This window comes from Lissotriton helveticus, chromosome 1_1 (genome assembly GCF_964261635.1).
Source record: "Lissotriton helveticus chromosome 1_1, aLisHel1.1, whole genome shotgun sequence".
NCBI lineage: Eukaryota > Metazoa > Chordata > Amphibia > Caudata > Salamandridae > Lissotriton > Lissotriton helveticus.
The window spans coordinates 1512741846-1512767479 of record NC_136057.1 but is presented as its reverse complement, the minus strand read 5'-3'; positions in this window follow the sequence as shown (position 1 = coordinate 1512767479).

The following is a 25634-nucleotide window of genomic DNA, read 5'->3' as shown; positions in this document are numbered from 1 at the left end:
TATTTCTGCTGCAACTCCTGCTTTTATTTCTGCCCTCATTTTGTACTGCCGATAATTTGGGTAAACTGCACCTTCTTTTACTGTCACTTTTATTGGGTCTACATTTGCCATTAATCCTACATCTTTTCCTGTGAAGTCCCACACAATAGGATTCACAGTATGTTTTAATTCACTTGGTAGGTCTTCTAACGTCAACTTTTTATTTTCAGTCTCTTGTTTAGCCAGCATTAATTTATAAACGCCATCTTCATCTGGTGTTTGAAATTCTTCACAACTTGGCGAGCAAATAATTGTGCAATTTATTTCACACAACAAATCCCTGCCTAAAAGATTTACTGGGCTAAAATCGCATTCGACAAATCTGTGCATTTCTTTGAAATTACCTATTTTAACTTCCATCGGTTCTGTAACTGGGGTACTAATTTGTTTATTAGAAACGCCCACAACTTGGATCGCTTCTCCCGAGAGGGTAGGTTTGGAACGTCTGCTGTTCTCACAGTAGAACGGGTAGCACCAGTGTCTAATAGAAAGGTGACATCATTTCCTTCAACCGTTCCTTCAATGTATGGACCTGACTGATCTACCGGTAAGGATGCGCCAAGTACGCACTCCTCGTCCTCCCCTCTCAGGCACCGTCAGTATAAGTCTTCATTTAGAAACGTATCACTTAAAAGAAATTGTGATGTTGTTGTGTTTCTTCTATCACTTCCCTCCCAATTAACTGTTTCTGGACTATAGCTTGCTTTTTTCCCAGGATCTGGCATAGGAGCAAGGGGCAACTGGGATTGTGTTACCTGCTGCTTCTGTGTCCATGGCACCTCATTCTGCGTCTGTGCATTTAAATTGTTAGTGGAGACATTACCATTTTGTACATCCTTACACTCATTTCTCCAGTGCCCCAACTTACTGCACCCGTGACAGGGAAACTTCTTCTTTGCTTCTTCCCTATTAAACTTTCCTCTGGACCTACCCCCATTTCCCTCTCCTCGCATCTGGTTATTGTTTGCTTGGCTTAACTGTTGTTCCTGTTGCTCTGTTAACTTTACTTGTGCCCACATTACCTTTTCCTTTAACTCTGATAGTTTATGGTCAAGTTCGTCCTCACAATATTTTGCATATTTAAGGATTTTGTCGATTTGTTTAGCCTGCCAACAAATTTTGTGGTCTTTAATCCATTGAGAGATTTCTGGCCTTAATCCTGACACAATTCGATAGATGAAATGTGTCATATCTTTCATATCAATGTTGCCTAAGCTGCTAAACTGTCTAAAAACTTGTAACAGTCATTCATAATATGCATGCACAGATTCACTTTTATTCAGAGTTGTTCTATCTTTCCTAATCCAATCAGTTTCCTTTGCAGGCACCTTTCCTTTGAGGTATAGTATTACCTGGTTATATTTTTTCATCACCTCATCGGAAGGTGCCCCTGTCTTTGGGTCTCTAGGGTATTCATCACTAGGCCAGTCGACAGCAATTTTACATTCTGTCAACAGATCCACTGGCAAGACAATGTCAAACAACCCATCTAAATCTTTCAGAAGGCATTTTGAAATTTTCCCAAACCTTTCAACTTGTCTGTACCATTCTACAGGTTTTTCACGAAGTTTTGGGAAATCATTTGTAAATGACAAAATATCCTGTTGGGAACATGGGACATGTACTTAACCTCCACCTGGCACTTCTCTCATGGGACACAACCTTTCCACCTTTTCTGTTTCCTTTAATATATTTTCAGAAGCAATTTGTTTAGATCGAACCTCTTCTTTTTTCTTTGCCCATCTAATTTTCCATTTTTCTAATTCACCCCATTTTTGCAATAAAGTCATCAGCTCCTTGATTTGCGCCTTTCTCCCTGACATATTCATGTTTTCTAGATCTTTGTCAGAAAATTCAACTCAATATGGTTTCTGTAATACTTTAGATTTGCCAATGTCAATTCCCATACTAGCTGCTGTGTCCATTAATTTTTAATGAAACACCTTTGTATTTCTAGTAATACTTTTACATATAAATAACAAGTCATCTTCACTAAATGTATTTAATCTGTCCAATCCCACATTTCCAGCCATCATTTCCTCCAATTCAACTCTTAATTTATATATTTCCAATGGCTTTAGCTGTGACTTTGGTTTCTCTATTTCTCGTGTCCATCTCTCTATTTCTTCTGGGGTTACTACAGTGGCACTTCTTGTACCTGAAGATGTCTCCATTTGTACTTCTCTCGAATTTACAGGAGTGGTTTTCCTAATCAAACTACTTTCTGGTTCTCTTATTGCTAAATCCATTAAGGAGATTACTGATTCACATTCACTTGCCTGATCGACTATCAAAGGTTCTTTTCTTGGCTGTACTACCGATGTAGTCGAAACAGGAGTTTTAGGACTAGCTTGTTTGTCTCCATACAAAGGAACAACTGGGCCAATAGTTACCGGTATTGTCAGGACTTCGGGACTTGTATTTAATTGGGAAATGTTCTGAATTAATTCACTTCTCTATTTATTTAATGCTTCTCTTTCTCTATATTGTAATACCTTTTCTATTGAAGTCTCATGTACCACGAGCAGGATCAGAGGTGGTTTCATAAATGGTGCATTTGGATTTACTGTTCTCGGTTCCTCATTATAAGGTGTTGGATTTTTAATTAATAAATCCTCCAAATATTCATCATCTGACTCGCCACTAGTCATGAAATGTTTTGTTTTCTCAGTCCTTTTACTTCCAGTAGGTTCTTCTAAAGTTAACACATGATATAGTCCTTCCACTATCATGTTCTGTCGCCATTGTTTCATTTGTTTATCTCTAGTTTCTTGTGGAAACTTAGGGTAGACTTTACTCAACCCTTTGTCACTTCTGGGTCTGTCCCGCTCAAAAGCCTCAATCTCCCATTCTTCCCGTGCCTCATATTGCGTTAGTCTAGGTCTGGGATTTAAGTCATTCATTCGTGTCCTTAAATTAAATAAAATTCTTCCATTGAAAGTGCCATATTGGGGGACTGCCAAAACTCCATCATCTTTAGTGTATTCCACCCAATTCTCTAAGCATACACAAGTGTGGTAGCCCCTGTCAAACATCATATATGATGCGGGCGTATTTGGTGGTGGAATAATAATTCCTTCTCTAGTTTTAATTGGTTTATCCTTTTTAAAGAAATTCTTAACTCTTTTAACAAACGACATTTTTCTTTAACCTCCGTACATAGTATAAGGTCTGCCTCTTATCATCTGTTCTTTAGCAAAACCTAAGTATATCCTATCAGGTCTGTTTCTGTCAAGTGGACCTATATGCCACATATATTTTTACCGGATTTTGAAATTTTCCAGTTACACTCAATTGTTTACCTAAAGTGCTTCCAATACCAGTGCGTTTCTTATTTTTTCTTTAACCAATCAACAATGTTGTTTCAAATAACAATAGCCAATGATTGCGCGTCTTTTCTCGAGAGATGAGTTCCCACGCTCCTGGGCTCACCCCTCCTTTACAATTACTACCGCAGCTACACACCCGCTGTCTCAAACAATGCCAGCGTGGCTCTGAGTGACATCAGTGCAGGACCGCGACCGATTCCGTTCTTTGCAAGGTAATACGAAAACCTTTTCTTTTTTTTTTTGCTCTTCAAAGTGCAGGTTTTATTATTCAACAACGTAAAAACATTCGCCACTGTACCTGGGTGACTAATTCAAAGGAAAGATAAATTTCACTGACTACGAGTAAATCTCTTCTGCTTACTCTTCATATACTACAAGTAGATCCCTTCCGTCTACCCTTCACACAAGCATTAGAGAATATGCTACTCCTTTAGACTTATCCACTCCGGGATATACTAAGGCCAAAGTTTTACCAGCGAACCCCTTTGTTATCAATCAAGCTCAGAAGAACCTGTTACTCCTTCCGTGTGACCCTTTCTAGGTGATATCACACAAGAAGTTTTGCCAGCGAACTCTTTACTGTCATTTATTCACGCATTTATACAGAAAACCCTAAATAGTGCTTCCAGTTTTACTTAACCATGCACTAATTTCCTCTAGGTAAGAGTCCTCACTGCAGTGTGGCTTCCATTTACCACCCGTTATTCTGCCCCCGGGGGTTCCATACAAAACATATAACAGGTACGAACAATTTTGGTTAATACATAAAATCAATACAGTATCAACAGAACCAATGACATTTCAATAATATCACATTTGATCGATCAATAGTAAAATCATAACCAACTAACTAACTACCTATCTTTAACTAAACCCTAACCATCATACTGCTACCAAAAGAATATACTGATAGAGCGCGCAGGTCACCCGACTATAATTTTACCATACTCACCTGGGCCCATAAATCAATAACTCAATAATTTTGTCATGTAACCTTTGCTCTAATACCAGTCTATTTTACCTACTAGGTACTATACCATTGACTTACCAATCCTTGTCTTTGATACCTGTAACCCTTTAGATCAGGGAGTTAGTTTGAAGATAGATAGATATACAATAACATTTGCACTCATTTAATAACCACAGACTCTGGAAGGTTTAAAACTCTTTATCTAAATTTCTTAAATGGTCATGATCCAAAGATTAAACACCACAAGACTCTCAATAATGAAAATCAGAACCAGAATGTAACTATGCAAAAGATGTATTAAACTGATTGTGATCATTTAGCAATAAGGGAAGGTAAGAAAAAGGGAACATGCTATATAATCAAACGATTTGAACAGTTATTTAAAGGGAGGGTAAGAAAGGGAACACATTAATCAAAAACGATTTGCTAAATATTCTAACCATAGGGTGGGTAAGAAAAGGGAACATATATATATATATATATATATATAATCAAAATTTCACTTTAAGGAGGGTAAAGAGAAGGAACAAAATACAATGACAAACCCACACAGATTTATATTTACCTAGATTGGTGTGAAGACCAACCCTGGCCACGGGTCAGTTGAAAGACAGGAGAACCCCAAGAAGTTGCAGTTGCCAGTAGGCCAGAAGGTGCAGATTAGGATCAGGACAGGGAAAACCAGATTTGGATCAAGACAGGACCACCAAAGGTTAAGACCGGCACCCGCAGTTCAGTTGCAACGCCTGCGCTACTCCCTCTCTGCAGCTAACACCCAGAAACCCCGATTGGGTTATCGATTTCACCGACAAAGTGCTTCGCCAGCACCTCAGCCTCCCGGACCCTGATTGGGTCAGCGAATCTTCTGACAGGGTGCTTTGCAGCCCTCTGTCCTTGGTCACCTATTAAGTGCGTTGGGTCAGTTGTTGTAGACGAATCTAGGACTCTAGTTAAATATTCCCGATTTATGCCCTTATGTGGTTATATCAAATCATATCCTTATATAGGCATAAGAATCATACCCATATTAACCTCTTCCGTGCGGCCCCGATTCCCCCCCGGTGCTGAGCCCTAATGAAAACGGGCGTGGTCATGACAGAACGGTTCCGTCATAAGCACAGCTCGACCGATGCTCATGACGGAACCGTTCCGTCATGAGCATCGAAGGGGTTAAGACATAGCCAATGCAGTCCAAATATGGCAAGGCTACTCCCATAGACTCCTAGAAAGCACAACAAGTTCTTAAACAAACCAAGCCTCCAGCAGCCCGGGAATTCCCCCTGCTTCTGTATTGATTTGTCCTAGAACTCCCGGAGTCCTGAAAGAACTGCGAGTTCTTAGTGACGTCTTATGTCCAATCTTACGTCAAACTCGGCACCTTCCAGGTATAAATATACCAGCATCTGCCCTAGCAAAACACACGGTGGTTTGGAGCAGATCGACTATCTACTTGCCCCACGCCCTGCTGTAGTAATTGTTGAAGGAAGCCGACCCTCCCGCTGATGCACTGAGAGAGACGCTGTCTTTTCTCCTGCAGAGAAATCCAGTTCCAGTGTTTCCCTGTCACCCTTGCGGGTTGCTGGGAGATCGAGTCCTGAGAGAGAGATACAAGACCTCCTTCATTCTATAACCAAGGTAAGGAGCTGATTAGACCCTTAGAGAATTCTTGATTTAGATTATAGGCAGAAACTATCTTAACTCAAACTACATCTCACTTACTCCTTCCCATGTACTAGGCTTAGGTTAGGTACCGGGGTAGGCGTATCTTAGATGCACCAGTTGAGTATGTTTAGTCATGATTTTATCATTGTATATATTTTATCCATTTTAAACACCGTATGGCTTAGAAACAATACCATGCTTTTACAGTATTATTTTATAATACTCCTTTTACTGTACGCACTTTACTTTATGACAAGTATTGCGATTGTAGCAATACTTCTCTTGCATGAGAAAGAAGACTGTTCAATAAATAACCTATTTTATTGAAAACGCCCATCTCTCTGTTTCTCTGCACTTCTGGTGAAACTAAGCATGCACGATTGACTGAGTAAAATAGCTATCTATTGTTTCCGCGACTCTGGAGGTATACTCCTTATTCTTGAGGGAGCAAAGTTGTCATGTTTATGCGGTTGTCAGAAACTAATCCCTTCTTGTGAATTCGAGAACGTTTCTAGTGACCTCTGAGCTCGCTGGCATTCATAATTAAGTCTAACATATTCAATAGAGATCTAGTCGACCTAAGTCCTACGTCTAAACTATCGTTTATGTTATTCCAATGCGCAGCCTATTGGGAATATAGGAACTACACTACACAGTGACAGGTCAGCTATTCGGACAAGTCGGACAAATTAACTAACTAAGCCTACTCTAGTTATACTGTTTTCCAGGTCAGTCTACCACCCCCCAATGTTGCAAGTGTAAGAATCCCGAATTTTGATTGGATAAAGAATTAGGAGAGGTCATCACACCACACCAAATTTTGATACCTCAATGTTGAATATTAATTTTAACGTTCCCGCCCATCAATATATTTTCACAAGACATCTTTATTCCACCTAACAATGGAGAATTTATTATTAAATACATTGTAATACATTGGGCACAGTTTACCTTCCTGTGGCAGGTTAGGGGTCAGCTTCCCAGGCGCATCTTGGCTGTGACTGTCTTTGGCTCTCATTCAATGACAAATGTTTTCAGCTTCTGTCTGGAGCTTGTCATGCGCAGAAGGACTTTCAAAATGGAGTAATAATGTCTTCCAGGCCCAAATTTATCGTTTCATAAAAGAATAGAAAGAAACAGTTTTAGAACACAGAATAAATTAATACACTGTATACCGTGTATCTCTACTCTATACCCATTACTTTATTTTTAACTATAGCGTAGGATTAGGCAGAACGAACAGCTTAGCAAAAGCAGCAGTGCAAGCTTCATATTAATACTAGTGCGCAGAAGCGACAGATTCCCTCCAAACCAAAGAATATGTCATGTCACGTGAATGTGACAGACGCATGCGCAGCAGAAACCCTTGCGTAGCAGCAGCCATTTTAGATGAAAGCGTATTACAGTTAGTAAAACACATAAACAAGCTTCTCTCGGACACCCATTTAGAATTGTGTAATGTAATATTAATAAGCAAACATGTTGATTAATGGTTTAACGTTATTCGAGGTTCATGAATACAAGCAAGTCGCTTCACGTGCAATTCCTTGCTCCATCAAGGCATTGTAAAGGAATCCCCAAGACCTGATAAAGGGGGGAAGAACAGATGACCTCTCTGCCTGACTTTCAGTGTGCCACACACTAACAGAATATTGCATCCCCAGAATAGGTTTGAAGGCCCAACATACAATTTAGATCCGGAAACCTGTGAGTGGCCCACATCATAGCCGGTAAACATCCAAGGAATGGACTGAGTGCAGAGGGCAGGCTGATACTCGTCACAGAGGGTTAACGGCAAAAGAGTGGAGATGAGCAGAGAAGAACAGTAAAGACCCTTCAAGCACAACCAGACAGGACGGCAAAGGTGAAAAGAAAAGCACAGAGAGAGCTATCCAAATATTAATGTCCAAAAATAATTAAAGATCCTGGCACTCGACTTCCTGGAGTCTACGTCACGGCTCCAAATGATCCAAATAGTCAACAAGATAAAAGGAGTGCCGATATTGTTCCAGTAATGTCTCAGGTTCAAATATTGATTACCAAATTTCTTTATTTCGAGCAGATTTCCAACAAAATTAGCAATGAAAGTTCCAAAATGTAATCAATGATTCAACATCAATCCGATCAATACAGCCAGTTCGGATTGATGTTGAATCATTGATTACATTTTGGAACTTTCGTTGCTAATTTTGTTGGAAATCTGCTAGAAATAAAGAACTTTGGTAATCAATATTTGAACCTGAGACATTATTGGAAAAATATCGGCACTCCTTCTATCTTGTTGACCCTTCAAGCACCCCTCGTGCAGCGCTCAAGAGGGTGAAGGTATTGGCAGGCCGGGGGGAGACCTAGGAGAAGCCTGCTGGTGGAGGACATATCTGCACGGGAGTGACACCAAGGTGCCTGTCCCCAGACTGCGCCTATGCCACCAAAGAAAAGCCAGGGCAACATGGTCTCCAATTATTTTACCCCAGTGGAAGACCGTGAAGGGAGATCTATCTCCCACGCTGACTGCGCAATGACACATTGCAAAGGAAGACCTCCTCACATCCCTGAAGGAGTTCAAGCGTAAACTGCGAGAGAACCTGAAAGCAGACATGTCCTCCTCTCTCAAATCCCTTGCGCATACGTCAACACATGCTTGGTAACACTGCAACAGCATGTATACTCAGTGGGGGGAGGACTCTAGATCTGAAAAACAAGCTTCAAGATTTGGAGCAACGCACAATCCAGGTGGAAGAGGCAGCAGCGAGGATCACAACCCAACTAGAGCAATCCGTACTTAAATGTGAAGATCTGGAGAGCAGGTCTCGATGACACAACATACGCATAAGGAATCTGTGGAGGGGGTGGAGGGACCGGATCTGGAGGCCTTCGAGGTGGGCCTCTATGCCAACGTGTTAGAAGCCACGCAACTCAAAATCAATCTCAACAGAGTCCATAGGATGTGCCCAATGCCGTGGGGGAGAAGAAACATCCCAGGGATGTGGTAGCCAAGCTCAACACCTTCAAGATCAAGGATGCGATTATTCAGGCAGTGCGCAGATCTGATGAAGTGACATTCCAGGGGGCCTCATCCTCCATTTTTCAAGATATAGCACCTGCGACTCTGGCAAGGCACCTACAGGGCCAGTGACAGATAAACTACCACATGACCGTATAAGGTATCAATGGACCTATCCTTTCGGTCTGGCATTCGAGTGGCTCAATAAAGCATACCATGTTACAGATTTTAGGCCTTACATCAAGGGAAAGAGACCACCTATGGGAGGGCAGGAAGGCTCAGGGGAGGCATCACGGGATCAATGACCACAAAGGCAATGGCTTACTCAAGGTTGATCCAGAACACAGAAGAAACTTGGTAAAGGGGACTATGTGGCAGCTCCTACAGGGAAGGGAAGAGATGGGAGCAAAGGCCCGGAGGAAAGCATAAGAGATCCCTAAGTGGTTTTGAAAAGGGGAAAGTGGCCAAAGAATGATTATGTAAGGACTCTAGCTAAATAGTCACAGGCAAGGAAACCCTGCACGGGGGACTGGGGTTCTGCCGTCGCATCTGCAAAAGCAATGGACCTCTCTGGAGAGAGCTCTCAAAAGGGCTTGGTGTACTCCAGAAGACTATTAAGCGAAAATAAGCTAGGTTGCCCTAACGGATAGTGACTTACACGCTCAAGAGTGGACACAAACCTGAAGGAATGGTAAGTTTAGGAAGAAATGTTTATATCCTAACTGTTTATATTGTGAAAATGTTGTTTGTTGCTTTTGTTTGATATGGGGGGCATACACAGCTTCTTACAAGGATGTCCAAGGTGGGTGGGGGAGGCGTGGAGGGTGGTTATCCGGTAATCAGAGCAGGGAGAGCCAAGACAGATAGTGGCAATGGCTGAGCAGGCAGAAGATGTACACATTTGATTGTAGAAAATGCTAATCACAACCCTTATTTGGAATGTGAGAGGTCTGAATTTGCCTGGGAAAAGGCAGAAAATGTGGAAAAACGTGCTGGAACAGAGGCATGATGTGGTGGCTTTTCAGGAGACACATCTTAAACAATCCGAAGATCATAGGTTAAAACATTGTATGTACTGTTCTAGTTCTACAGAAGGAGGTGACTGTCTGGGGGAGAGGGGTGTCAAGAGGTGCGCTATGGGGGCACGGCTGCTCCAGTACCCAAGGTATCAAAATTGGAGACTCACCTTACCACAGTTACTAGAGGTAGATGAGAGGTAGGGAGGGAGGGGTAAGGGAGGGATAAGAGGGTATATTTTTCTGTTTAGCAACATCAGCAGTAAACTTTTGACACACTTCTAGAACTAGCTGATTTCGTACAATATGGATGAAGATTTTTTTATTTAGCTATGTACTAAGGGACTGGATAAGTATGATACCATCTAACTCACTGTTTTGTATTTTGGTTCCTGAAACAATAAAAACAATTTTGACCCCAAAAAACATGCAGTATTTGCAATGTGTCCTTGCCAATCACAACATCATCGTGAAAATAAAAAAAATTGAAATAAGATGATTAATGCATTTTTCAAATAAATAGATGACAAATACAACAAAAGGTGGTGAACCATGCAGATGTAAAGTTCAATATCTAATTATAGAAAATAAACAGGGAAGTTATGGTTATGAAATACATTTAAAATATGTTAGAAATTCACTGTAAAACCAAAGGTTACACAGACGTTATAGTTAGGAATTAGCATTTAAAAAACCTTAGAAATTCCCTGAAAAAAACAAAGGTTACAGGGACGCAATAGTTAGGCTGACATTTCACTCATACAAAACCAGAGAAGTTATATTAGCTGAGCTAACTATAACTAGCGCCCCATTGCAATGTACTGCTTATGACCTCACATATTACATCACTCATGACATGGTCAGTGACATCACGCATGACATCACTGATGACATCTGAAATTACATCCCTGATGACATCATCCAGTGATTGTGAGTGTTTTCTAAAAGTTACTGAGTGCTAACTATATATACACTAAGGTAACTTGCTGCAGAAGTGACTGAATGGGTAAGTGGGTGGGTGTGTAAGTGGTATAGAGAAGAGTGACTGGGTATATAAGAGACTGTATACATGAGATAGTGGGTTTATGATTTTTTGTATAGGTGAGCGAGTGGGTGTATCAGTGTGTGTATGAGTGAATGGCTATGCGAGTATCAGTTTAGTTGACTGAGTTGTTGTATTAGTGGTTGTAACTGGTGAATGAGAGGCTGCATGAGTGGCTGAATGGGGTTTTGAGCCTATACATAAGTATCTGTAGGGTTGAGTGACAGGGTACAAGAGTGGCTGTCTCGGTGCATCAATGGGTGTATGGGTGAGTGAGTGGGTGGGTATATGAGTGGCTTTACGTATGAGCGAATGGGTGTTTGAGTTGTTGTATGGGTGAGTAAGTGAGTATGAAAGAGGTTATATGAAAAACAATGTGGGTCCCTCAGTTACTGTGTAGGTGAGTGAGTAATGTAGTACTATATGTATAACTAAGTGAGAGGCTTTGTGAGTAATTGTATGGGTGAGATAGTGGCTGTGTTACTGGATATATGGGTGACTGAGTAGGTATGTGAGTAGGTGTGTGAATAACTAATTTACTGGGTCTGTAGTTGTATGGGTGTATGACTGGATGTGTAAATCTGTCTATATCTCTAACTTGATCTGTGAATGGCTGCATTAATAAGTGTGGAGGTGCATTGTAAAGGCGTTTCCCTCATCCAACTAGTTGGTGTTATGGACCTTTCATCACTATGTACCAGGATGTCCTTCAACGATTTAGATGTATAGGAACCCGGTCTCATAACTCACTACCAATGACGAGGTCACTCAATAGAAAGACGCAACACTTAGTAATATCCTGCTGACTTCTCTAGACTTAGAATTGTTGTTGTAACAAATCTGATCAAATTGTCAATGTTTTTATTTCTTGTGGAAGGCTTTGACAGTAACATGTCCCTGTTCTTCGATGGTATCTTATCCTTTGCTTTTTTTTAGTATTCTTCCAGGTTAACCCTTTTGAATAAAAGGCTCAACAATGCATGGCTCCTTTTTCTGCTACGGAGAAAGTGTGATTTATTTTTGCTCTAACTAACTCCTCATGAGGAGTACTCCATTTTCAAAAAATTAAGATGGTAGCTCACAGCATGTGAAAAATGATGGCATGCTACCAACTTGGAAAAATAATCTTGTGTACAATTTGTTGCATTTCAAATTAACGTGAATATCAAGGAAATCAATTGCTTTATCACTAATAAGGTGGTAAGTCAAAACTCAAATCATTATCCCAAAATCGTTGTATACAGGCTTCCACTGTTTGTCCCTATCCCAAAACAAAAACAAATCATCAATGTAGAGGATACAAAGTTCATAATTTGTATACCCTTTATTTTCTGTTGACAAGACCTGCTTCTCCCATCAGTTAAAGGATACAATTTGCCTAAAATTATGTTTTTCAAACATAAATATATCGGGCTGAGACCAAAATCAAACATTTCAATCAGTATTGTGGTATAATCATACAAATATAATGGTCTTCCTTTTGAAAAAGCGACCACAGTCTTCCAACTCATTTCTGTCTGCAATATATATTCAATGCATCTTTAATACAAAAATTGCCTCTTAATGTATAACTATAGTCTTTTTAAGGAAATCTGAGCTGTCCCGACAGTAACAGTGTAGATTCCTCACAATTGGCAAGATGAAACAATTAACATAACTTGCCATATTCCGCAATAACCTCACCTTAGATGAGACAATGGGCCTCCCCAGAGGTTTGGTAACATATTTATGTTGTTTTAGTAAGCAGATAGAAGCAAAGAAGAGTAGTTTTATCAGCTTTTAGAAATCCATATTCAACAAAATCTATCCAGCTGTCAGCTTTCAAGTCCCCCAAGCGATCATAATATTTGGAAAACATCAATTTATAATCTTATATATATATATAGAAACATAGCAATCATAATGATGTACTTGTCTATAGGCCTCCTCTCTGTATGCCTCAATTTCACATAACACAACACTAGTATCCTTATGTGAAGTGTTTAATCGCTATTCTGGACTCACTCTCTAATTTTCCATTAGCTTGCTTTTTTAAATCAATTCAGATTGACTACAGTTCTATTTCCGGTAGCCTTTCTCAGGTGCATTATGTCTTTTGCTACCAGCTCTTAAAAACATCAATATTACCATTGGTCAGGTTAGGGCTGCATTTAGGTTTACCTTGAAAACCACGTTCACTGCTTCTGTCAAAGGTTAAACTCACATCCAATAGCATCTCTTGTTTTGTCCTCTTCCACGTATTTTCATTCTTCATGGTATTTAATAGTCCAACTTCCTCAGCATTACATATACACAAATAAAGGCCAGGTTGGGCCCCATGTTCATTTACCTCACTCTTTTTAGACAGCTTATGTGATTTTTTAAATTCAATTTTTTTATATAAAAAAGCAAATCTATCCTAGCAGTTGAATATTCAACCTCTCAGTTCAAAAACAAAACAAACAATATAGCAAACCTAATTCCTATACTGATGTTTCAGTGTTTGTTACATTATGGGAGGATAAGTTTACCACAGGTAAATTGCCCTCACCCTGAAGAATAATGTAATGCCCTTGTTAGAATGCTTTTCTTCCCATTTTATGTCATGTTATGAGTATTTGTAGAGCTCACTTTCACCCGGAAGGGTATCTAGAAACTGTACAGAATTAGATATTAGCTTCAGCTACGGAAAGTGGTCTATTCAAACAGCCAGGTCTTCAGCTTATTGCAGAACTCAAGGAGAGAGTAAGAGGCTCCGATATGCAATGGTAAGTGAGTTCCAACCCACAGGCCTGGTTCTGCATCTGCGTGGAATGTGTGCAAGTAGGAGATTTCCCAGTCTTAGGTGTCTAGAATGTTTGTGGATGAAGATGTGACTGTTAAGGTATGCAGGGCCAATGTTGTGTAGTGCTTTGAAAGTGTAAGTGAGGAGTTTGAATTGAGCATGCTTGTGTATCAGGAACTAGTGGGACTCCTTGATTTGTGGTGCGATATGAGCGTTGCAAGGGAGGTTAAGACTGATTCTGGCTGCCCAGTTTTTTTCCTGAGTTTTACATAGCACAAACTTGACTGAAAGTTATCAGAGGGCTTTACATGAACACCAATTGCGTTACTGATGGACAAATTCATTTTTGTTGGGCACTGGGTGATTAAGTGATTTGCCTATAATCACAGGATGTTGAGTGTCCCTGTCGAGACTCAAACCCGGTTCCCCAGCTCAGAGGTCGACTGCTCTAGCCATGAGGCCACATCCTCTTGTAGTCTTCTGGGTCCAGCAGAGAGGGTGTTTGCAAAGTCCAGCTTGCTGGTGATGAGGGTGTGTGTGATGGTTTTGGGGGTGTTGTTCAGGAGTCACTTGAAGATTTTCCTCAACATTTTCAGGGTATGGAAGCACGATGCAGCATTGGCATTGACTTGTGTGATCATGTCCAGTCTGCTGTGGATGCAGATTCTGAGGTTCTTTGTACAGGTGAGGGTCATACTTCAGTCTGCCATGGGAGATGTCCAATGATGAGGAGTTCTTGCTGTAGATCATGATTGGGTCTGAAGTGAGGCAGAATGGCGTCAAGGACATGGTGGTTGTTGAGATGGTCTGTAAGATGTCTGTTGATGAGTTTCTTTGGCATTTTGGCTGGGTATGAGAGCAGTGAGGTTGCTCTGTAGTTGGTGAGGGTAGATGGGTCCGCAGAGGGTTCTTTGAGTAGTGGTAGAATTGTGTCATGTTTCCATGTGTACTGGAAGTACACTGAAGAGTTGCAGGCATTGTGAATAGGTGTGAGTAGTTTGTTGATGGGTTGAAGTCCTCTGGTGAAGACGTGGTGGGAAGGGGTCTAATGGAGTGGATAGGTATCATTGAGATGGCCGTCTCGCTCAGGGTGATGGGGTGCCATGAGATTAGTGTTGTATCTTTGTTCAAGGCAGATAGTTAATTGTGAGATGTGCAGTGTCTGGCTGAGAGTGAAAGTTGCAGTACAGGGAGGTTATTCTGCTGCAGAAGAATTCTGAGAATTTGTTGAAGAGGTCCTGTGAGGGGATGATAGTGGTGGAAGTGGCCACTGGGGAGGTGAAGTCTTTCACAATGGTGAAGATGTCTTTACTGCTGTTGGTGCAGTTTTTGATGCACTCTACAAGTGTGGTGTGCTTGGTGTTCTGGATCTGTTTGTGGTAGCGCCTCAGTGGATTTGAAGATGTTTTTATCTGCAAACTCTTGGCTCATTTTCCATCTGTGCTTTAATTGTATGCACGGGTGCTTTGTCATCCTGAGTTCCTTCATGTACCAGCTGGTTTGATTCCTGGAATGTTTCACTTTGTTTAGTTTGAGGAGAGCAAGCGTGTCAGCAATGATCCAGTTGTTAAAATTGTTGATGGATACTGGCAAGCTGCTGGTATTTTATGGCTGATTGGCGGAATGAGCAGTGGTTCAGACCTCCTCAGGCATGTTGTTCAAGTACCTGCAACCAGGATTGGTGGAGGTTGGTCTGTGATGTTGCAGAACTGAAATCGTGAATCTATTGATTGCATGGTGTGTACCAGTGATTGGTGCTGGTTTGTTGACTGACATATTGTCAAAGGAGGTAATTATCGGGTTCACAAGGTGTTTTGGGCAGTATGTGGATCCAGTCACTCTTTTGGTGAGGCAGACTTTTCCAAAGTTTTCGGGTAAACCCATTGAGTTTGGGTTGGCGTGGTTCCCCAGGTAGAAGTTCAGGTTCCTGAGGAGGATGAAGGTGTTAAATTTAAGGATAAAGGGTACAACAAAGTCTATGATGGTGGTGGGGATGTTAGTGCATTATCCTGGTAGAACGCAGGGGTGCAACAGAAGCACATTGCGTAATGCCCAGGATTGGGACAGCGGGACGGGCAAGGTAACAGTGGGTGGGTGTAGGAACCCAGGTTCCTAGCATTGGGTATGGGCAGTGCATGGACGGGTGCAGACAGGCTTGCCTTTGAGACAGTATGTAGACAAAGATTCCACTAAGAATGAATTTGCCTGTCATATGAACAGTTTGATCGCGAGGTGTACCAATTTAGCTGGTACAGGTGGTACAGCTGACTGTTTCCTTGAAAATGATGGTGACTCTGCCTTGTGCTTATGCTAATGGTCCTGCCTAGTAATTATGAAGCTAGTGCCAATGGCTGTGGTGATGTTGGGAGCTAAGAAAACACAGGAGATGATGGGCCGAGCACTGAAACTTTTCAGACACTCACCCCCATTCATATATCTGGGTTGAATGCATCATCGTTCTTTAGCTCATTCCCCACATCAGTTCAGACCCAGCCGTATGCAAATCAGTCTTGACCCTGTCCCTCATGGGAACAGTCCAGCCTGAACTTCCAAGCCAGGTCTTCCCCGGCACACAAACAACCATCTTGGGACCAGTTTTGGGATAACACCGCTCATCAGTCAGGCTAGCTTGAATCCAGTAGCAAAGTGAGCAAGGGCCCCATGTCTGGGCATACCCAGCCAACTTAGGGCGAACAAAGCAAACACAAGTAGATGATGAATGGAGCACTGACATTTGTCAGACACTTACCCCGTCACAGATCTGAATTAAATCCATCATCATTCTTTAGCTCACTTCGCCACCCCAGTTCTGACCCAGTTGTGTACAAATCAGTCTTGAGCCTGTCCCTCATGGGAACAGTCCAGCCCAAACTGCTGAGCCAGGTCTTCCCTCGACCAGAAACAGCACCCTGGGACAGGTTTCAGGGTAACACCCCTCATCAGCCAGGCAAGCTTGAATCCAGTTCAAAGTGAGAAGGGACCCACGTCTGGGAATACTCTGTCATCTTAGGGCGAACACAGTAAATGCAAGGAGATGATGGAGCTAATACGGGATTTAGCCAGGTTTCTGTGAGGAATAGGAGGTCCGGGACGAGGTCATGCAGCAAGTCCCAGACCTCTATGGTGTGTTTGGTGAGTGATAAGGTGTTGAGTAGCATGTATAATAGTGCGTAGTGTTGTGTGGCTCATAAAGAGGCCATTTGAGGGTGAGAAAGTAGGGTTTTGAGTGCTGTTGGTGTGAGATAGGTGAATGGAGGGTAGGGAGAGTGCATGATAACTTGTAGGAGGCACCGAAAAACAGTCCTTTACTGTTGTGAAGTGGGATGTGACAGCTGCACATTGAGCAGTGGCTGGGGTTGGGGATTTGTCCAAAAAAGGTTACCTTCTGTAGAAGCCCATCTCTTGAGGTTGATTTGCCTTGCTGTTCATCTGAGTCAGAGCTTACCTCTGAGTTAAACTTGGTCATAAATCACTTATGTTGCCTCTATGGGTCTGATTATGATGACAATCGGACCGTTCACAGACAGGCCATTGGTGGCAGTCTGACGGCAGACAGCCTTTCAGTCCGACCACTGCATTTCAATGCAGGAGGTCGGACCCAAAGTGGGCAGAGTACAGCCCACTGCTTCTTACAGAATCAGTGATCCCAACGGGCGTCGTCGAAATTTTAGTCCCAAATGGAGGCGATGCCGAGCCAGGCACTACGGTCGGGACTACGATACCGCTTTCCGACATCCTGTTCATGGCGGGAACACTACCATGTACAGGCTTTTAGATAGAGATTTTGGAGGCCCCAAACAGGTCTCCATACCTTGTGGGCTACTGCAAAGAGGCCCTGGGGACACATGTAGAGCCCCCACTCACATACATGCACCATGTGCCATGCACTACATGATGCATGGCTCACAGTCCATGGGCATGCAGGAAGTGCTCCTTTTGACTGCGGCTTGTGCTGCTGCCCTTTTCCTGGGCAACAGCACAAGCTGCCATGAAAAGGAGCACTTTACGACCACCAGCCTGGCGGTCACATCATAATGCACCGGTCGGAGCACCGCCCGCTATTGTAAGCAGGGCCTAAGTCTCTACTATCCTTAAGTCCATGCATTTAGCATCATATATTTTGGCAAAGGTTGAGGTACGCCCCTTTGCAGAGTCAGGTATGCGCCAAATACATTTTCTTTTTTTCTATTTCATTTTTGTCTCAAATTTGCTCAATCTTAAATCCATGTCTTAAATGAACTTGTCAATACCCATTTGATCCTGATACATCTTACATTCTCCCTTAATTTCAACACTTCCAGGCAAAATGCTTTCAAATTAATTGCATCATAATTACAAATAACAGTTCAAACATCGAATTACTTAACTCTGGTGTAGGAGAGTAGGGTCTGCTATCCTATGGTCACCCCAAATTTTTGCTTTTTGCTTCACTGGTTTTCGACTACTGAGGCTGTGGGCCTGCTGATCAGACCCCCAGCCTGCTGTTCTCTCACTAAATTACTGATACATGTGCTATAGGCACATACCACAATTGGAAATGGACTCCTTGTCAGCCCCTGTATAATGCACTATAGGTGCCCAGGGCATAGGGGCCACCAAGTCCTACCAGGGGCTGCAGCATATCTTTTGCCACCCCTGGCTGGTTCTTAAATTGACACCACTGGCTGATCACTCAGCTGGGGTAAGGTGGTGTAATCACCCCTTACTTAGATATAGTATACCTATATCTAAACCTATATTTGGACACATATAAACCTGTGAGCCACTCCTATGGAAGTCCTCATCAATCCTGGAGGCAGAGTGCGTGGTTTAATGTGAGATGGAGCTCTAGCATGAGCTGAGCCTGTCTGCAGCTGTCGGGAACAACTCCCTAAGCTGTTTAAGGATAATGCCATACCATATAATCTTAAGTGCATTATAATCCTCGCGGTTATATAGCAACTCTGGTTTGGCTTTATCAAAACATGTCGTGTAAGGTGTCATACGATTTGGAATACTATCCCCTCGCCAGTTCTGGCGACGGGGATAGCATCCCACCCCTCTAGAGGGGTAAGACATGTTACTTTACTTAAATGCGGTTAATTTCTAAAAGGACCTTGGATCCACAAAATGGATGCCTCTGCCACAGACACGAGTCTGACCCCCTGAAGCTGACCGAAACTCAGCCGAAGGGGCCTGGACAAAGGGTTTCCTGTCGCAGGGAGGTATTACACCCCCCAGACAGGAGATAGTGGATTGTAGCAGGGAGGTTTGAAAGAAACCAGACACTGCATGGGGAGCACAAGGCTGCCCCTTGCATAATCCGGCCAAACCGGTTCTGGGGCACTCCAGCCCTCGTGCCAGGGTGGCCTGGATCAAAGGAAGGGGGTGTATCCACCCACTTCCTGGGTCCCACCCATAGGAGGGGACCTAGCAGGTAATCCAGCCCCCAAAATTAGTATAAGACTGGGAGCAGTGCCAAAGCACTTCAGATTATCCTGATGAAACATAAGAAACGAAACTCTGGACCCTTCAACATCCTACTCAACGTAGAAGACTAAAGAATCTCCCTTGTGGTCAAGGAGTGACCACCCTGTGCAAACAGGCACCATCCAGCCCTCGACGTCTGCTTTGTTGCAGTTCCCGCCAGAACTCGAGCAACAGAGATCGACGAGATCAAGCTTGCCTGCCTTCTAACAGCCCGATCCACAGTCCCTGCAGAGCTGAGACCCGTGGAGACGACCAGAAGCGTGGGGCACGCCATCTTGAAAAGACCACGAGACGCTGACTGTGCAGCCCACGAGTGACCCTCGAAGCTGTACACCGGGGTTTGAGAAGCCCCAACCCTGAGCCACTCTTGCACCGAATTTCAGCCCTCCACACTCGACAAGTGCTGCGTGGGGCCCTTCTGCTTCTTTTGGCTCAACGCGTTGGCCTGGTCACTTGCCAGCCGGCTTGTGGCCCCTGTGCCAACGAAACTTGAAAAACGACTTGCAATTCTGGTTGCTCCAGATTTGCACCAGCTCCCCTGAAAAGGAGCCCCCACTCTGACCCTCCTGGTCCGAGTGAGAAGCAATCTTCCGGTTCCGCGTGGATTGCTTTTGCCAAGTGTTGTTTGCTCCAATCTTGAAGCCAACAGCGCCGACGGCGAGAGCCTGCGTGGGACAGATTGTGACCTGCTCCTGGACTTCGTAGATGCCCCAGAGCCCACGTGACAGTGGAGAGAAGCTCCTCGACAACCACCTGATTGCGCCCGACATTGCCTGGTTCAGTCCTGGTTCCACCCTGGTCACTGCTGAGTGACCCAGACTCTATCCCCTCTGCTTTCAGGTACTTTTCGACTTCGATCCACTCTTGGATCCCACCGGACACTTCTCCTTCACAGCGCCTGCAGCCTCTTCAGCTCCAAGCACCAAGAATCAGCGTGATGAAACCTGACACTACTTCGACCCTGTGCACCCGCTTCCTGTGGGTGAGGTAACATTGCAACGCCGGTGTTCCCACACTGGTACACACCTCTAGGGTCTGTGTCTTAAGTTTTGTCCCTCTAGGTTCAGCGGAAGTGTCCTTAACTTCTATTTGTGTAACTTTTACGCACCATTGACTAACATTGGTGCATGCGTGCGCTTTCAGCACTGCACCCGAATCCCGCGGGCTTTTCCCGACTTCAGCATTGCTTGTCCCGACTGCTCCCAGCGATTCCCTAGGCCCTAGGCCTAACCACTGTTCGATTGGTATCTCTTATACCACTTGTTTAGTATATGGTCTGAGTGGCCCCTCGCCCTCATCCATATTTTTGCAACTTTGTATGTTATACTGTGCTTTTGATTTAACGCTTGTGCCCCTTTATTCATAAAGAGTACTGGGGATTATTGTGAGTAATAAATACATATATTTTTATAATATATACTTGTGTGGTGTCCTTTCATTTGATATTACAGGATTGTATGTGGTAAAACATCTCCCTTAACACGACCTCTTGAGTTAAGCCTTTAAGGCTTCTTAGTCCATGCTACCCCTAGGATAGCTTGTCTAATAAGGTTGACTTACAACCAGACACCATAAGGGATTGTTTGGTCTGATAACAGGTGGTTCCAGAATTGGAAACATCACCTATCAGGCCAACTTCTCACATTGGTGAGCAGCGGTGCGGATTTGAGCTTGCTGTTTGTTTTACCATTGCAATCTTTTTATCAAATTGAAAGATCACATCAAGTACCTTAGGTACATATAAATCAAAAGCTTAGCATATTAAGTTCTACTGAACTTAGTAGTTGTAGAGTAAAGGGATTAGCACACCCTGACTACAACTCACTAGCAAGGTACAGTAGGAAAACACTTAGTGTAGGTAGGTGCATCACTTACACCACACTAGAGTCATGTCTGACACAGGAAAAGCCTCAGGGTCTGCTCCTGTGACAGTTGACCTTACCCAGGCAACTTCCAGCTATGACAAGCTAACCCACAAAGACTTGGTTGCCTTGTGCATCTCAAGAGGGTTAAAAAGGGGCAAAAGTCCCACCAGTCCTTCCCTGATAGCCATTCTAGAACAGGATGACTTAGAAAAGGTGAATGCAGTTCCCTTAGAGTCAGGAGATGGAGTGAACCCCCCTGTAACTGATACCACTCCAGAGGAGGAAGAAGAAGAGGAGGAAGAGGAGGAGGACGGTTCAGACTTAGAAGAACCTGAAGATCAGGAACTAGGGGTTAACCAGGTTGTAGTTGCCAGGCTTAACCAGGCTAACTTAAACCTACTTGGGAATGGAGAGGGCCAGCACCTCCCCAGATCCCACCAGAGCATTCTCCCAGGCAACAGAAGAGTGAGATCTCCCTCAGGGGACTCTCATATTTCTAGTGCCTCAAGGGAATCCCAGAGAGGTATGACTGCCTCTCAAAAGATAGAGCATAAGTCCAGGATGAGAGCTGGCAAACTCCAAATAGAGAGGGAGGAGGTAGCCCTGGCTCAAGCTAGACTTGCCTTGGCAAGAGAACAGAAATTGTGTGGCTTAGATGCCACTGGTGGCAGCAATATTCCTAGAGAAAAAGACAGGAGCTATGATAATAGAAACCTGACAAAAATTGTGGCCCCTTACAAGGAAGGGGATGACATCCACAAATGGATGACTGCTCTTGATAGAGCCTGCATGGTACAGCAGGTTCCTCAGGATCAGTGGGCTGCAATTTTATGGTACTCCTTTTCAGAGAAAGGAAGGGACAGGCTCCTCACAGTTAGACCTGAGGATGCCAAAAACTACTCTGTCTTGAAGAGTGCTCTTATTGAAGGGTTCGGCCTAACCACTGGGCAATACAGGTTGTTGTTCAGAGACACCCAAAAAGCACAGACTCAAGACTGGACTGATTTTGTTGATAGTGCCACTAAGGCTCTGGAGGGTTGGTTGCATGGAAGTAAAGTTTCAGACTATACAGGATTGTACAATCTTATCATGAGAGAACAGATCCTTAATAACTGTACAAACCAGCTGTTGCATCAATACCTTATTGACTCTGATCTGACCTCTCCCCAAGAATTGGGAAAGAAGGCAGACAAATGGGTCAGAACAAGGATTAAGCAGAAACCCCAGAACCAAGGTGGTGACCAGAAGAAAACAGACCAGAAGGGTGGAAATCAGAAAGATAAAGAAAAGGACCAGAAGTCTTCAGGCCCCCAAACTAGTAATAAGGAGGGTGGTTCCCAAAATGGAAACAAGAAAAAGAAGAATAATGGCCCAAAGAAGCCTTTGTGTAATACCTGCAAATCAGTTTCACACTGGGGCAGTGAATGCACCAAGACAAATCCAGTCCCCACCACTGCAGCTCCTAAAGCACCTGCACCCCCTAGTACAGTTAACAGTGGTGGAACACAGCCAAAGGGTGTAGTAGGGTTAACCCTGGGTACTGAGGTAGGATCTGGCCTAGTCAGAATCCCTACCCAGGTAGTTCTCCTATATGATGTGGACCTAGCTTTGTCCACTACAGTGAGTCCCAGTAACCTGGGCAAATATAGGCAGACTCCTTTAATCAATTAGAAACTGGCTCAGGCCTACAGGGACACATGTGCCAGTGTCACGATGGTGACACCTGACTTTGTGGACCCTGGACAGATTGTATTAGGTGAAAGTTACCTAGTGACCAATGCAAGCAACTCCACTACTTCCCATAGTGTGGCAGTTGTGAACTTCTCCTGGGGAGGGGTAGATGGCCTAAAGAAAGTTGTTGTGAGTGCAGACCTCCCCGTAGACTGTCTGTTAGGCAATGATCTTGAAAGCTCAGTTTGGTCAGAAGTGGAGTACAGGACTCATGCAGAAATGCTAGGGATTTCAGCACATGTCCTTGCAGTGACAAGGACTCAGGCTAAGAAGTACCTTCCTGAACCAGTGGTGGATCTTGGAACAATAGACCAACCACAACCCAAGAGAAGGAGCAAGAGAGGAAAGGCTGAGCCTTCCACCTTGCCCCAGGTTGAGGATCAGGTTTCAGAGGAAACTGATTCTGCAGTCCAAGAGGAGACTGTCTCTGAGGAACTTGAGCCTGATCAGGTTGAGTTTCTGGGGACAGGGGGACCCTCAAGGGCAGACCTGGGGCAGGCTCAATTAGATTGCCCTTCACTTGAACCCCTCAGACAGCAAGCTGCTGATGAGGCTGCAGGGAATGCCCAAGGTACCCATAGTGTGTATTGGGAAGATGGACTCCTTTATTCAGAGGCTAGAGACCCCAAGCCTGGTACAACCAGGAGGTTGGTCATACCTTTGAAGTTTAGGTGTTTCCTTCTTACCTTGGCCCATGATATTCCCCTTGCAGGACACTTAGGCCAGAACAAGACGTGGGACAGGCTTGTTTCACACTTTCACTGGCCTCATATGTCAGAAAATTTCAAGGAGTTTTGTCGCTCCTGTGTCACTTGCCAAGCCAGTGGTAAGTCAGGTGGCACAACAAAGGCCCCCCTCATACCACTACCTGTGATGGGGGTACCCTTTGAAAGAGTTGGAATAGATATTGTGGGTCCCATGGATCCTCAAACAGCATCTGGGAACAGATTTATACTGGTGGTAGTGGATCATGCCACCAGGTATCCAGAAGCTATTCCCATGAAGACCACCACAGCACCTGTGGTGGCAAAAGCCCTCATTGCAGTTTTCTCAAGAGTGGGCTTTCCAAAGGAGGTATTGTCAGACAGAGGTACTAACTTCATGTCTAGCTATTTAAAAGCAATGTGGAAGGAGTGTGGAGTAAACTACAAGTTTACCACACCCTATCACCTACAGTGCAATGGGCTTGTGGAGAGATTCAACAAGACCCTCAAGGGAATGATAAAAGGATTACCAGAGAAGCTTAGGCAGAAATGGGACATTCTTTTACCCTGCTTGCTCTTTTCTTACAGAGAGGTCCCACAGAAGGGGGTTGGCTACAGCCCTTTTGAACTTTTGTTTGGCCACCCTGTGAGGGGTCCACTATGTTTGGTGAAGGAAGGATGGGAGTTACCTCTCAAAAAGCCTAAACTAGATGTAGTGGACTATGTACTTGGTCTCCGCTCCAGGATGGCTGAGTATATGGAGAGAGCATCCAAAAACCTGGAGGCCAGCCAAGAATTACAGAAAGCTTGGCATGACCAAAAGGCTGTTCTGGTTGAGTTCCAGCCAGGGCAGAAGGTGTGGGTGTTGGAGCCAGTGGCCCCAGCGGCACTCCAGGACAAATGGACTGAACCCTACCCTATCATTGAGAAAAAGGGAGAAGTCACCTACTTGGTTGACTTTGGAACCCCTAGGAGCCCCCACAGGGTGCTCCATGTGAATCGTTTGAAAGCATTTGTGGGCAGGGAGGACATGAGCTTGCTCATGGCCACAGATGGGGAACAGGAGGAAGAGAGTGACCCTCTCCCAGACCTGCTTTCTCAGAACCTTAATGATGGTTCAGTTGATGGAGTAGCCTTGGCAGGCAGCCTCACTGACCAGCAACAGATGGACTATGGACTGTAGACAAGTTCTGCAAGCCCACAGACATTTGTTTTCACTCACACCCAGCCAGACTAACTGGTGCACCCATGAGGTGGACACTGGTGACAGTCTGCCTGTCAAGAATAAGATAGATCTACAGGCAACCTGATCATGTCAGGGATTGCATCAAGGCTGAGGTGCAAAAGATGTTGGAGCTTGGAGTGATTGAGCCATCAGAGAGCCCATGGGCCAGCCCAGTAGTCCTTGTGCCAAAACCTCATACCCAAGATGGAAAGAGAGAAATGAGGTTTTGTGTGGACTACAGAGGTCTCAATGCTGTCACTATGACAGATGCACATCCCATTCCAAGAGCAGATGAGCTCATTGACAGATTGGCTTCTGCCAAGTTTCTGAGCACATTTGATTTGACAGCTGGCTACTGGCAAATCAGACTAGCTGAGGAGTCAAAAGCCAAGACAGCATTCTCTACCCCCAGTGGACATTATCAGTTTGTGGTGATGCCCTTTGGTTTGAAGAATGCACCTGCCACCTTCCAAAGGTTGGTGAATCAAGTCCTTGCTGGGTTGGATGACTTTTGTGCAGCATATCTAGATGATATTGCTGTCTTTAGCTCCACCTGGGAGGATCACCTGATCCACCTGAAGAAGGTTTTGGAGGCCCTGCAAAAGGCAGGCCTGACTATCAAGGCTACTAAGTGCCAGATAGGGCAGAGTAAGGTTGTGTACCTGGGCCACCTCGTAGGTGGGGGTCAGGTTCAACCACTGGAGAGCAAAATCCAGACCATACAGGACTGGGCTCCTCCAGTTACCCAGACACAAGTCAGAGCCTTCTTGGGCCTGACTGGGTATTACAGAAAGTTTGTGAAAAACTATGGGTC